This window comes from Sander vitreus, chromosome 5 (assembly GCF_031162955.1).
Source record: "Sander vitreus isolate 19-12246 chromosome 5, sanVit1, whole genome shotgun sequence".
Lineage (NCBI taxonomy): Eukaryota > Metazoa > Chordata > Actinopteri > Perciformes > Percidae > Sander > Sander vitreus.
The window spans coordinates 20,514,761-20,529,317 of NC_135859.1; positions in this window are offsets into that span (position 1 = coordinate 20,514,761).

Genomic DNA, 14,557 nt, shown 5'->3' on the forward strand with positions numbered 1-14,557 from the left:
TCACCTGGCAGAATTTTACCGGCAGGTGAACGCTGACCTCAAGACATTTTAAGGCTACCAAAATGTTCCAATTAACTTTGATGAAGTGAAAACACACAGTGATAGGGTCAAAGTTTAAGATGAAAACAGACAACACCCAAACACCAGTTCACGGCTATTTATTGCCATGGATACAAATTGCTAAGCCTCTATCACGATTGACAAGTCAGCAAGTAGCCACGCCCCAAAAGCCTCCCCTGCATGAAAAAACATAGTCCTCCCATTCATTTGAACAGAGCCAGTACGTCAGCGCAGTGGGGGTGCCAGCGAAGAGGCCTCCAGCAAACTGTAGTTTTTTTTACCTATTTCATTTTTTTTTTTTTAGGCCATCAGACCCATCACATCACTTATCCCGTTGTTGCTCTCTGCTATCCATAGAATCATTACAATTAACCAGGTAAACTGTATTGCTTAACTACCCAGAAAATGTTCACTTCCCAGCATTGAGCATTTGTCATTGAGTTCAAGTGGTCAGCAGGAGATCCACACTCCATACTTTGTCCCAACCCAATTCCCTCAGACTGAGTGATGTAAAAAGCAATTTCCAGCTGTGGTCCGGTGAGAGTGCAGTTTTTGGACAAATCAGACATCCAAATGTTCCTCTTTATGAAACTTGGGGTGTGAGCAACACTTGTCATTAGTAAGCAAAATGCAGAATGTACTGTACTGTAGGTTGTTGGAGTGTTTGATTTTCCTATTGTCTTTTTTAATTGTTTTTTAAAAAAGCATAACATTAAACATACTTCAAGTTATCATTTCTCTGCCTGCTATAAACAAGTAAGTCAGCCTTGGTATTGTTGGTATGCCATTAAGCAACTGATGACTGGTACGAACACGCTAAAGGCATTCAGAGCAATAATGATGCTACAGAAAACACAATGAAATGTTGAAATGTGTGTGGATGTGTGTTCTCTTCTCTTTATGCTTTAATACAAAATCTCAAAATCTGTTGTCTGATTAAAGAGATATTATAAATTATTTTTATTTGAAGTAATTGTTTTCTAAATTTGGAAATAATTGCAGTTTGACAATAAATTGCATTTGTCAATAAATTGCACATTACATGTGTTCTGTTTATAAGATTTTATTTTGAACCTGCACTCTGACAGTAAAAAGGAGAGCAGGGCAATTTGCAAAATGTATGAGCTGCCTGACAAACAGTTTAGGAATTTATTCTTGCTTTTAATCTTACAGGCATGTCAGACATGCCCGGACATATACTGTAGCTGAAGTTCAAAATCAAGTCCAAGCAGAGCAACCAACTGAGCCAACACAAACACTGAGCTTTACACATGTATCATATCACAAACAACCACATAGCTTCAATGTGTTGGAGCAGAACTTAGAGTAAGACACCTCCTTAATTAAAGCCAACAACTTAAACAACCTAGGTTGATGATCTGCTTTTAATGCCATAACATTCATTTTACAACTTGATTACCATTCGTCTTAGTCAATACTACATTCTTACTTACGTACTTACTACACTGGTAATGGTGCATATAGATATTTTACTGCAGTCACTTTATAATTAACAGTAATATAACATTTCTGAATAATCTGCACACATTATTCCTCACACAAAAAACAATAAATATAAGCAGTAGTACTAGTATTTCAGTACTGAAATTTCATGATACTTTCTTGTATGATAACATGCAACCACATGTGGTAGGCCTATATAAGTGTTTCTGAGAATTAACTGTTTGATTTGCACCTGTGAGGTTTGCTTTCAGCTGTGAGAAGAACTGGCTCTAATCACATTTTCTTTCAAGTAAACATTGCTAGATGTCATTCAGTGTTTTGCATGTGAGGGAGACAGAATTTTACTGAGATCAAAGTAATCTGTTTAAACTAGCAGGATTTACCTTATTGATCAGGTAATGTATTAAGGTTAATGGTAGGGGTTGAGCATGTGCAGTAGTTAGTAATGGAGGATTGCTTTGAAATTTAGAAAAATATAAAATAGTAAAATAGCAGTAACCAGTTCTTTTAGTACTGTCATGTTCCTTCACCATTGCTTCCCGGTCATATTTAATGGAATCATTGCAGTTTTCTTCCACACTTTTCTGAAAACAGAAAACAGAAAAGTCACTGCACTGTTTTTGTTATCCTGCAAAAAGGGTCAAGTGCACCTGTCGAGGAAAGCAGAGACAATGGGGTAAAACAAGCTCATCTATCAACTCTTCTGAGCCCTTCCCGTCTCTCTTGCACTGCTCTCCTGCTTCCTGTTGTACAGGAAGCGTAGCTAAATCCGCTCCACCCACTGGTCAAAGGGTAAACACTGTGTGTGACGGAGAGATAGAGAGCAAGGGCGAGTGAGCAGGTTGTTAACCAGGACTGATTTTAACCATTGAAAAGATGAAATAAAGTCAATGTTAATTTATTAAAGGAAGGTGAAATTAAAAAAACAGTTTTGCTGAACGTAACACACAAAGCAAGGTCTCAGCAGCTGCACATTTCCATTGTAAGAGTGGCTCATTTACTCAGGAAACAGTCTGGCAGGAAAACCACTATTGGGTACATGTAGGATTCAGGAAGCCTTGTGCTTAGACAGCCAACTCTTTCCTGCTGGAAGGAAAGGTGTGATTGCCTACTCACTCACTGATCTGCAGGTGCAGACCCTTTTATGTACTATCAACAATCTACAGTTACAGATATTAGTGTAAGTAGTGCGAGAGGGGATCACTTTACATTATTCATACATTGTAAAGGAAAGTTGTCAATTAAAACTTTCTTATGGTTAAAACATGTTGGATCAATGCATTAAAGATTAGAAAAAGCAGTGAGGATCCCTTCCTTATTTTCTGAAGAGCACTATGTGGGTATCTTGCAGCAGAGTCATCATAGTCATGATGTTTCCTTTATGCAATAACCATCAGGTCTGCAGATGTTAGGCCAGATGCCTATTGTTGGTAAACATCTTGGTAATACTTTACTTTTATTTCTATCATGATGATGGCTGGAGTTACAGTTTGACAGCTCTTATTTGACCATTCACAGCAGAAGACAATAAGCAAATATCAGGCATGTTTGCACGTCTCAGACACCTAAGAGCATTGGAGGGCATGACTATAACATCTCATGGGTGGCCTTTGTAAGTCACCAATTAATATGTTTTGGCTTGGATAGTGCCAAAGAGATGCTTCACTCTAATCACCACCTGGCAACCCATATGTTTTTTTTGATCATTATTTATTTTTAAAGCATTGATCAGTGACTTATCAACCATAATAAAGCAATTACTGTTGCCCTAATGGTAAGTGGTATTTTGTACTCGTGCTTGGGATAGTGATGTAGAAAATGTGCTTATCAATTAGCCGTCTAGTCAGCTCTCATCCAATTCCTGCGCAGTTGAAATGATTCAGCATAAACATAAGAAAAAGCTATTGAAGTGGTGAAGAAGAGTTTAATATTGGTCCCACAGCCGAATAATGAGCTGTCATTTCTTCTGGTGTCTTTCAGAGCCTTGCAAAAGCTGATCAGAGCAGCACTTTTAGTGAACGTCTGTCTCTGCAGTATATTCCAGGAAACAAAAGGAACCTTCTTAACAACCTTAGTTAATATTCACAGTAGTCCCAATACAGTGTCCCACTACAACGGAAATTTGGCAGGAAAATGGCTCTTGTGCCATTTGGTTGTATTTACGTAGCAGCACTGGACATTTCAGTCTGCCATTTGTGAGGGCAACTACAGTGTATTTCTAAGGAATCACAAAACTATGACTACTTTATCTCAGAAATGTACTTTTATAGATAAAAGATATAGATGAAATAATTTCATTAACTAAATACTGGCTATTCTGGGAAGAGCTTCATGTTATCTTTCTTCTGTCCTTAGAAAAACATAATCATGAACAGAGTGACACACATGCATGCACACATACACACCACTATATTTACATGCATTGCCCTAATTGGCTCTGACAGTTGATTGCTAATAGACTGAAACCACAGGTCCTGCTGTGAGGCTCCTGCATCACCTCATCGTCATTCCAGTGCCCTACCCAGTTGCATTTACCCCCCTCCTCCACCAATCAGTCACACTTTTCTTTTGCTGCTTACATCGAACAAAACACTACTCTGAACTTAGTCTATATCTTTGACGTTCCAGTTTTGGGATTGCTCCGGTGCCGCAGGAAATACTGCTGGATGTATGTATGTCCATTTCCCTCCGCTTTCTTTGTGTTGGAATTTCAAACTCCAGTGGATTTATAAGGACTATGGTTAACTGCTCCTCAGAGCTCTGCATGGTAAATTGAGACAGCTAGCTAGACTATCTGTCCAATCTGACGATTGTGATTGGTTTAAAGAAATGCCAATAGACCAGAGCACGTTTTTGTCCCATCCCAGAATGCTATGTGGAGTAGCCAGACCCTCCTCCGCTCTGCAGCGTGTGGATGGTCTGGCAAAGCGAGACTACTCTAAACTCAACCCCTTCCTTGTGCTGAAATTCTCTTTTTTTTCGATTTTCTTTTTATCATTCGGCGAAACACTCACAACATCTGTAGGAAAATTACTACAATGATGCAAATTAAACACCTTGGCTACTCCACACTAGGGACAGAGGTGGCGAGAGTAGCTGCTACAATATTGTAGTCCAGTAAAAGTACTGTTACTTTAAAATAATTTGTTCAAGTAAAAGTATTTGTGTAAAAATTAATAACTTAAATAAAAAGAAAAAGTGATGATATATGATACTACCGTTAAATTAAAGAACATCTTTAGGCTAAAAAATAAATTGCATTAAATGTCAACGTATAGTGAAACAACATCAGCAACATCATACATTATTAGTTATTCAATTATTAATATAATAAAATTTACAGCACTTTGCAGCTGGTGCATACACTGATTATCAATTATAAATATACAACTGCCTTCATCAGTGTAGCTTCACAAGAATGAACCAGAAAAGAGACAAAACTAAGACAATTAAGCAAGAACGATAATATATAAAAAGTCTCCACAGCGGGTGCAACAAGCAATATTAAGCTAACGTTACATAACTTAGGGTAATTAGCCTGACACTTCTTATAGAATCAACAGCAGAATAAAACATTACCAAGGCAGACAACAGAGGTATGTATATTAACAACACAACTGCACAGCTTTTACACGCCAGTGCCAATGCAGTGGTTGGTGACGTTCTCAGTGAAGAAAGAGTTTAATGAGTGTGTTGTACTCACCTGTCTGAACGGCTTTTTGTGAGTTTTGAGCCCTGCGAAGTCCTCCTCTATGCTCGTCCATTCTCAAACCATATATAAGCAGTCCACTCAGCATCTCTGTTCCACTGCACTCCTTAAAGTTTTCAAACACTTTCAGCTGAAAGAGGCTCTGCAGTCGCATAAGGGATTATTGTCACAAACAGCAGAAATGCCTCACAAAGCTCACTGAAGGTAAAAGTTCCTCTGTAAACGCAGAAGCCACCACTGGAAGATCCACCATGCACATGTTAGCACTTAGCATTAGGGGAGTCACGATTTCGAATGAGCTTTCAATTTTGGTTTCAAATGCAGGATCGTCGATTCCACAGTATTTGTTTCTGTCTCCACTAATGCCCCCCACATCTAGCTTACCGGCCGGTAGCATGCAGCTACAAACACAGGGTAACGTTAGCTTACTTACTAACGTTACCCTGCTCACAGATAACATCAGTGAGAATCCGCTCCTTGAATTACCCCTTTATTGTGTGTATTAATTAAGTATTAATACTTTGTGTATTCCCATTGGAGATCTTTGGATGTTGAATTAAATGCATTAGGCATGCATTAGGCTGATAGATATCTAACACCCCATGTCTCAAGGAGGATAGCTGATGCCTACCTCATGACTTCAGACACGCATACATCTCCACATGGTATCATTATCTTCCTGTGATTTCGGACAATGGATCCTCACATTAGGAAACAAGGAGCAATGAACAACATATTATTCTGTTTAGAGATTCCAGATAAAAACATTGCAAGGCACAGAGATTGCCCAACTACATAAAGTATCTTCCTCATTCTTGATATGGGAGGTTTAAGGGTTGGACTCAGAGGCTTGTCTGGACTTAAGGCTTGCTTGTGGACATGATTTATGCAGAAGGTATTTGTGCTTTTGAAGAGTAGTCAACTAGAATGTTTATACCACTCTTATCCAATTATTGATAACAAAGCGAGCTGGGATTGTTCATGCAAAGTGCTGTAGACCATGTCCAACAAAATTCACAGGATGATAACGAACATAAATCCGTTCTATTTTCTACTGTTGTTTTGTACAGTTGTTTATTCCTATTCAGGGCCATAGAGGGTCCAACACAGCATGTGTGTATAGTGAAAGATGACAGAGAGGTGAGTTATCCCTCCAAAACTATCTCTCAACACGCCCAGTTCTCCAGAAACCCCCCTATCTCAGCACAGTCATTCCTGTGTGGATTCACAGTAGTTATTATACCTATATACTTAGTGGTGGATGAAGTATTCAGATCTGTTATTTAGGTGAAAAGTAAAAATAACACACTATAAACGTAACCCTTTACAGGTAACAGTTATGCCTTCAAAATTTTACTGCAGTTCAATTTTAAGTTTAAGTACAGACAGATTATCAGCAAAATGTACTTAAGTGTACTTACCGTAAGTATTAAGGAGAAGAAATATTTCAAGAAATTGAAATATTTAAGTAAAGTACAAGTACTGTAAAATTGCATCATCACAGCACTGTACCTTGTTACTTTTCACAACTTCTTATAGATAAGTAATTATCCTTAAGAGAGGTCAGCAGACCATTGCAGGACATTAACACTCACATCTAGAGTTTAAAATCTTTGTTCACAAGAGTTGCATGTCTTTCGAACCTGGACTCCACACTGACAAGTCTGATGTTTAAATCCACTGACTCACTGTGCTGCAGTGAACCTGTTTGTGCAAATCATTGTCAATGCATGTGGCATTTTTGCTACATTAAAAGGTGTTAGTCAAGCCTCAATATGGGTCTGCAGATGGCCTTTTAGTTGACACAGACATAACTTACAATTACCGACAGTCATCACATCACTCTGAAGTGAGGGTGAGTAAGCGGTTTGTCTGTGTTGCTGCACTTAGACTGGGTAGTCACACAGGTGAACTCAGCAGAGCCTCGTCGCAGTACATGACACCTGCTCCTCGGCACGAACAGTAAACTCATCTGGAAGGCAGACAGCAAGTCTTTACATGGATGTTAAAACAGACTCTGCAAAACCAAAACAAACTGTTTACTGTAAACAGTAAACTGTTACTTTATCAAACCATATGAATGTGTATCCCAACCCAGGCCAGTTAACTAACAATGTAAAGATCAACAAGCCACTGACAGATATGTTCAAATTTGATTCATTCAATAAATTATAATTTTTTTGTCTTAAATCCACCAGCCATTTTCATATTATACCAACATTTGCAGCATCCTGAGCCTTTTTGGTAAGGTGACTAGGAAAACTCAGCCCAGAGTAGAGAAATAATAATAAGTCTCTTGCAACTTCATTGCAACAAAAATTCAAAAGACATCACAACTTTTATTGCTATTTTTTTACAAAAGATCCCGCAAAATCAGGAATTTTGGGCCGCAACAATCTCAAAAAAAGGCCACAAAATCCTTGAGAGACTGATATATTATTACATGGGATCTTTTAGAGTGTGTAGTCCACCTCCTCCTCCTTCCATCCCTATACTCATCTGGCTAATTGTTCCCATCTCGTCTGCCAGACCAAACAGAGGATATCCAGTAGGATGTGTTCCTGTTCACTTCCCCTGAAAGGAATACAAACAGTGACAACAGCTATTGTCCTGCCGAATGGTATGGTGGTAAATGGCATGACAGTTCATCAACAGTTATTGTGTCACATTTGGCTGGTTGAACGTTTATATTCATAAACGCATGTGCACATCAGTCCTGCGTCAGTCATTCTGAATAATTCATTAGTGCTATGGCACCTGCTGCAGCCCATTATCAATTGATAAGTTAATCAATTTTATTTGTTACATGAAATCGTATGAGGCGCAATTCCAGGGAAATGTAACTCCATCAGCTCCTTCAACTTGTGCATGATTCATTATAAAGCAGACTGTGGCCGTCAGATTGGCACACAGAAAAAGAGTCACTCGGTTGAATGGCAGCATTGCTCCAGGATCCAGCCAAGTCTCAGCAAAAGGACACCACAGTTCCCGACATCCCGCTGGAAACCTGCGCAGGCATGGAGGCCACCAAGCTCACCAGCCCTCGCCTGCACACTGGCTAGCAGGATGCCCAGCAGAGAAGTGGCAGTCGGTGTTCAATTCCTCCACGCTTGTCTCGGTGCCCCCTCTGATATAGAGATGGATGCAGAGATGGTCTTGCTTGTCCACTTAGTCTAGATCAAAACTATAGGTCGTTGCTGATATCTATCTTTACCTTTTCCTCTGATGTTTACATGTGAAAACTTTGACCATCCAGGCTAGCAGAGTCAGCAGAATCAAAAACAACACACTTTCGACGTTCTGCGTGTGTGTTGCGTCACGGCAGTTTCCTGCAGCGTCGTTATGTTGACCAGACACGCTCACCTCACGCATGACGCGAATCTGCAATGGAAAATGGAGTACGTTGCACCGCAGCTGAGTCGAGCCGAGCCGAGCTGGTACTAGCTGTGGGTTAAAAAAAAAGCCAAAAGACACACCAGCTAGCGGGGCCATGTCTCACCCAAAAAGGTCCAACTTCTTCTTAAGAAGGACAGCACTGTTGTTGCCAACTTGGCCTTTGCTTGTGGTGTGACTGATTCACTTTTCAGATACATTTAAATTAAAAAGGTTGATGATTGATCATATAATCATTTTCAAAACATTCAAAACTGTTACTTTATTTCTAAAAAGCAGCAATAAATAACATTAAAATCTAGAGTGTTAATGTAATTTCATACATTAGCAGTGAAATTAATTAATGCATAGTAATCGTGATAATCGTGAAACCGTGATTAGTTTTCAGACTATAATCGTACCAACAAAATATATAATCGTTGCATTCTTAATATGAAGTAACAAATCCTCAGATTCTTCAATGAGCGGAGACACACTGTGTCTGATAGAAACACCTCTGTTACTCATGCATCCGAGCTGCCATAACGAAGAAAAAACAGCCTAGTAGTAGTCAATGAGTTGGGCTGATGAGACAGCTGCAGGAAAGGTCCAGCAGGCAACCCGTCTTTGTGGCAACCAGGTCCGGCGGTGGAGTCCCTCCTCACAAGGCAGTAGCCACAGCGGCTAATTAACACTGTCCTCCAGCAAAGTCCTCGTCTCTCCTGGCCCTCGTGAAAGCTGCGGCTGGCGTTTACAGCCAACTGTCCCAACCGACGGTGCTAGTTTAAACTCCCCGTTTTACAGTTAACACTTAACAATTTTCCAAAGCTAGTGAAAACAACAAACGCGTCTAACCTGCCTGAACTTTACTTAAAAACTACAGGATAACAATACCAAACTGCTAGCTGCACACGACTGTTAGCTGCAAAATGATACTTGTGCCAATAATTTGAAGTACTTTAGTCTACAACTGGGGTGTCTGAGGTGTCAGTCACCTCAACAATTAACTTAGTTTTTCCTCTTCTTCGCTCACAACATGTTTCTCTCTCGTGCTTTACAGTGCTCTACATGTCGTCTCAGACTTCCTTGTTTTTCCTACTTCCCAAAATAGTGATCTCTGATTAGCTTAGATTACCCAGTCAGAAAATACATCAAAACAAAGGATTATGAAAAATGCAGTTTTCATTGAATTTACCCAGATATGAAATGAAACACCATTTATTCATGTATTTAGCTGTATGACAAACACTTTTGTATTTATTTAGCTGTATTTTTGTAGGTCCCTACACAGATGTTATCAGAGTCACAATTTACCCCAGATAACCCAAGTTTACTTTTCAATTTTTTTTGTGTGATAATAATGTTTGTATAGCAGCGTTTTTGCAAAGGTTTTATCTGGGTGGACACTTCCTGTGGGTATCTGGAGGGTAACAGTTAAGGGGAGTATAATGCTGGTGCAACATGAAACGAAAGGGATACAGCAGATACAATTTGGTAAACAAAACAAAAAAGACAAAGCAAGTGAGGGAGCAATAGCAAATTGCCTTATCTGAAAGTGATAAATGAGACCCCAAACTAACTAGAACTAACTAGAATGCATTCAAAGGTGAGCAGCAACCTGTATGTTCAGTACAAAGTCCCAAAAATTCAGATTGTACTATCCTCTAAAAACAAGCTATTCTCTACACAAATGGATTAGGGCTAATGCCTCAGTCTAAATTTAAAAATGTTGTTTTCTGGCCTGCCAGCAAACATGGTGTTTGTTGGAGTGATTCAAATGGTGTGCATGCAAGAAGGAAGACCCTTCTGTTCTGAATAAAATAACCACTGTTGTATGTACAAATGTACACTGCAAAAACATATTCTCCAGTTTTATAAAATAATATGATCTCAAAGCTTAACCAAGGAAATGTACACGCAATACAGGATGACTAACAGAGAGCAGCCAAATGAATTGCAGCTGGGTGTTTATGTGCAGGCGAGGATGAGAATACCAGTTGTCATGGAAACAGTAGTGTGTCTCCCACTCAACTCAATGACAGAGCAAGTGGAGACTGTGGATCTATTATCAGAGATGATGCAATGATTGGCTCTTTGATGGGGCTGTCAGACGAATCCCCGGAAACACTGCCCTACCACGCTAACCTCATGCCACACTCTCCCGTTTCCTCTTTGTCCTAGCATTTTACCTGTTTTTCTGGAGCAGGCAGAACGTTTTTATGAATGAAAGCTCCTAGACTCACAAAGAGGGCAGCAATATGTCGAACAGACAGACATGATTGCAGTGAAACTACTGTCAATGAAAGAACATTTTACTCAGCCAGTTTCAGTTACATAATGAGAGGTGCTGATTTTCCTTTCAGTGAAAATATTCAGCTGAGACCCTGCATGTAACAACATGTGAAGAAATACTAGTTCATGTTTCCTCTGTATGGTTAGATTGTTAAGTCACAGATAAGGCAGTTGTGGTGCTTGTCTGCCACACAAAACTTTCAGTTGAACATAAATTGCTCTTCATTAAAAAATAATAATAATTAAAAAAAATAATATAAAATTATAATGGGATGTCCCTTTTTCTCTCTTTAACATTAGCTGCTTTGAAAATGTCCTGTGTGTCCTGAAATGCCAGAACTCTGAAGCATCATCAAAGTTTAAAAGTTAACCTTTTGGAGATTAATTTCCCACCAGCTGACTTCATGAATCCGATCCTCCTCCATCCGGCACTACAGTCCGTTAGTCCACCCCTGCATCTTTGCTGTGCATGCTGGGAGAACGGCAATTTAGATAACATTACCTTTGGAATTTACTGGACCAGCTTGTAACAGCTGGCTCGGAGTAGGGTTGGTAATATGTCGTTTGCAGTTTTATTGGCACTAAAGTGTGTTAGGGCAAGTATGACATTGAGGAAGCTGTACCACGGAATCAAGCCATAACCTTATATCAAAAAATTTGCATCTATTGCTAGTGCTGCTATTACTGTAATGACTTTGACGCATATTTATATGAACATACATGATTTAGATATTGTATTATTGTAACAATAAAACATACTTCTGTCTAGCAGATTTGATAGAATGTAAAGCTCCAGCATCAACGCATTGAGATGAACAAAAACATTCAGCCGTGTTGAGCATCGCAGCCCCACCTAAACCCAAAGGGTGATGATGTGTGTGTGTGTGTGTGTGTGTGTGTGTGTGTGTGTGTGTGTGTGTGTGTGTGTGTGTGTGTGTAGGATTTGCTTTGTCCTTCTAGCTCTACTGTGAGTCACAGGATTGAAACGCTGCTTTGAAGCCTCTGGAGTTTCCTCCCTCCACAAGGCAGGGCTGTATTTAAACACTTCACAGATCTTTGTGAAATGCCTTGCTTTCCACAGTGACACCAACACTGTTCAGCTTAAATAGCCTCTGAACCACGTGGTTATAATAGTTGGTGTGATGGAATGATGGGAGGAGGACTACATGTTTTTCTCTGCTGATGACTCATACATGAACTTTGTATATCAAGTTGATTCATAGATAGATAGATAGAATAGATAGATAGATAGAATAGATAGATAGATAGATAGATACAAAATGCAGTAAAAATAAATGTAGTTTAAGTAATAAGTGATGAAGAGATGTAAATGCACTGCACGATTTTTAAGCATTATAAGACTTTATAAGCAGTTAACCCTCAGACAAGTTGAAACTTTGCAAAGAGGAAATTGAGTATGAGAAAGGAAACTATAGCACACCCTTTCATTTGCCTGTATGGATCGTATGCAATTCATCTACTTTGTTGCAGCTATTTAGGGATTTCACCTTAACGATAGAAGAACTGAGGGAGTTCAGTAAATTTGGTACACAATCACTAAATTTGGAATAGTATGTATAGCTTCCCTAATGCTGGATACTACTGTATACACACCATAGTAATAGCATAGCCATTATATTGTATATTTTCAACTCATTAGTAATGGCTCAGGAAAACTCAATGTGTTGCATTTTTCATTGCTGTGGCAGTTCATGCAGAGTTTTTTTCATTTTCCCCTCTTCAGTCTTATCTTCACCCTTTGTCTGCCCACACACAACCCTGTGATGTTTTTATTAAAGAAGTCAGCAGGTCGTTACCCCATTTACTGGAAGTCACATTCTCTACTGACATCATCGAGGAGGGTGCTGATGCAGTACAAGGAGACATAGCAAAAGCGGTGATCACAGAAACTGAACGGGACTAAATTATAACAATCAGCCTGTGATGCTCATCCACTGCACATGACAGCTTTTGCAAGAATCCAGCAGCAATGTGACGAAGACTGTGTACAACGGTTCATCTCAGGTCACTGCAGCTGAGCTAGTCTGACACATGTGATCAAGGTCTGAATAAAGAAAACCTCCATTACATGCATTTCACAAAAGGCCAAACATTTAAGTGATGCTTGGAGCTCTGTGCATATGTTGTATATCGATTGCATTTGGGTTTTTCAGTCATGACCCTCGTGTTTAGGTTTTAACCATTTATTGCAACAATAATACATATTTCAGTTTGGCTCATGTGATGCTCCGAAATTAATCTGACACAGACCCTAAGCTCACAGTGGATATAATGGATGTTATATGAAACATGCCTGTCTGAACTACAGTGTGACTCCATATGCTACAAGCAAATATCCTAAACGGACAAAAAGAAAATACAAGGAGTGATTAACAAATGCTAAGAGATTTCCTTTCATGGATTGAATTTGAGGGGGCCTCGTTGTCTTAATTCCTCCTTTACTCTTTGCTGCTGAGTTGTCCAAACATTTTGATCCATAAATGCAAAAAGAAACTATTGTAGCAATCCAAAAAGTTTTTATTTTCAACCAGGAAAAAAACCTTTTAAGATTGCTGTACTGAGCATGTACTGTGGCTACTGCATCATACATGATGACTCATTCCCAACATTATACTGTACGTATTTGAACATGTGGAAGGAAACCAAATATGTTGAGAAGCAAACACACATTGTTACATGCTTGAACACATTATGGACACTTTTTCTTGGTAAGACTAAAGTATTTGACTAAGTTTGCACTGGCAACTTTGTACATTTGACTGCTGTGCATTGCTCATCTCTCTAGTCAATACTGTAGGCTACAGCAGATAATGGGCATAGCTACAGTCATCCCAGCTCCCTCTGCAGTACATCTGTTTTTGTCCATATAGTAGGAGTGCTGACATTTGATATGCAAAGGCCTTCTAATCCCCCAAGTGCATCCCATGGTTTGCACTTATAAAAGCATGTTTTTCTTTCTGGCAGAATGTGCCTACTATCATTTTTAATGCCAAACTGACTCACTCCTCTGCCTGCAGAGAACTTTATGATAGAAGCTGAGGTATAAAGATCCCCTTTGTCACTACAGCTTAGACTCATTTCAGAGCTAAGCATGTCAGCATGCACTAAACTTTTCCCACTGTCAACGTGAGGAGCAGCAGCTTTGTGTGGGTGATACTGAAAACTACCAGTGTTATAACATGACAGTGACACTAAAAACATCAAGTGAACTCGTGCTTTTCGCTTTTTGAACTCCACAGGGTTTTCTAATTAGTTTATCTATGTGGTATGCTCACAGACGTGTAGGAAGTTGAAGCCAATAAAGTTGATCAGCTAACATTTGCTGAGTCACAGAAGAGATCACGACTTGACCTGAATTGTCGCTTACAATAATTATTATAGGAGCTGAATCTACATTGGACTAGGAAATGTTTTTGCAGAGTAACTGCCACTCTCCCTCTCGCTTTCATGGAAAGAGGCAGCAGTCTGTTATTAATTTGGTTCATCCCATTGCATCCATCTGATGAAGATGCTGGACTCCCTTTCAGATGTTAGGACCAGGGGTAAAAATGCCGTCAAAGGCCAGAAAACTTCACATCAACAACGAAATCTATTTGTGTCTGACTGATGCATCCATTCCAGGGGCCATTACTGTCAAAT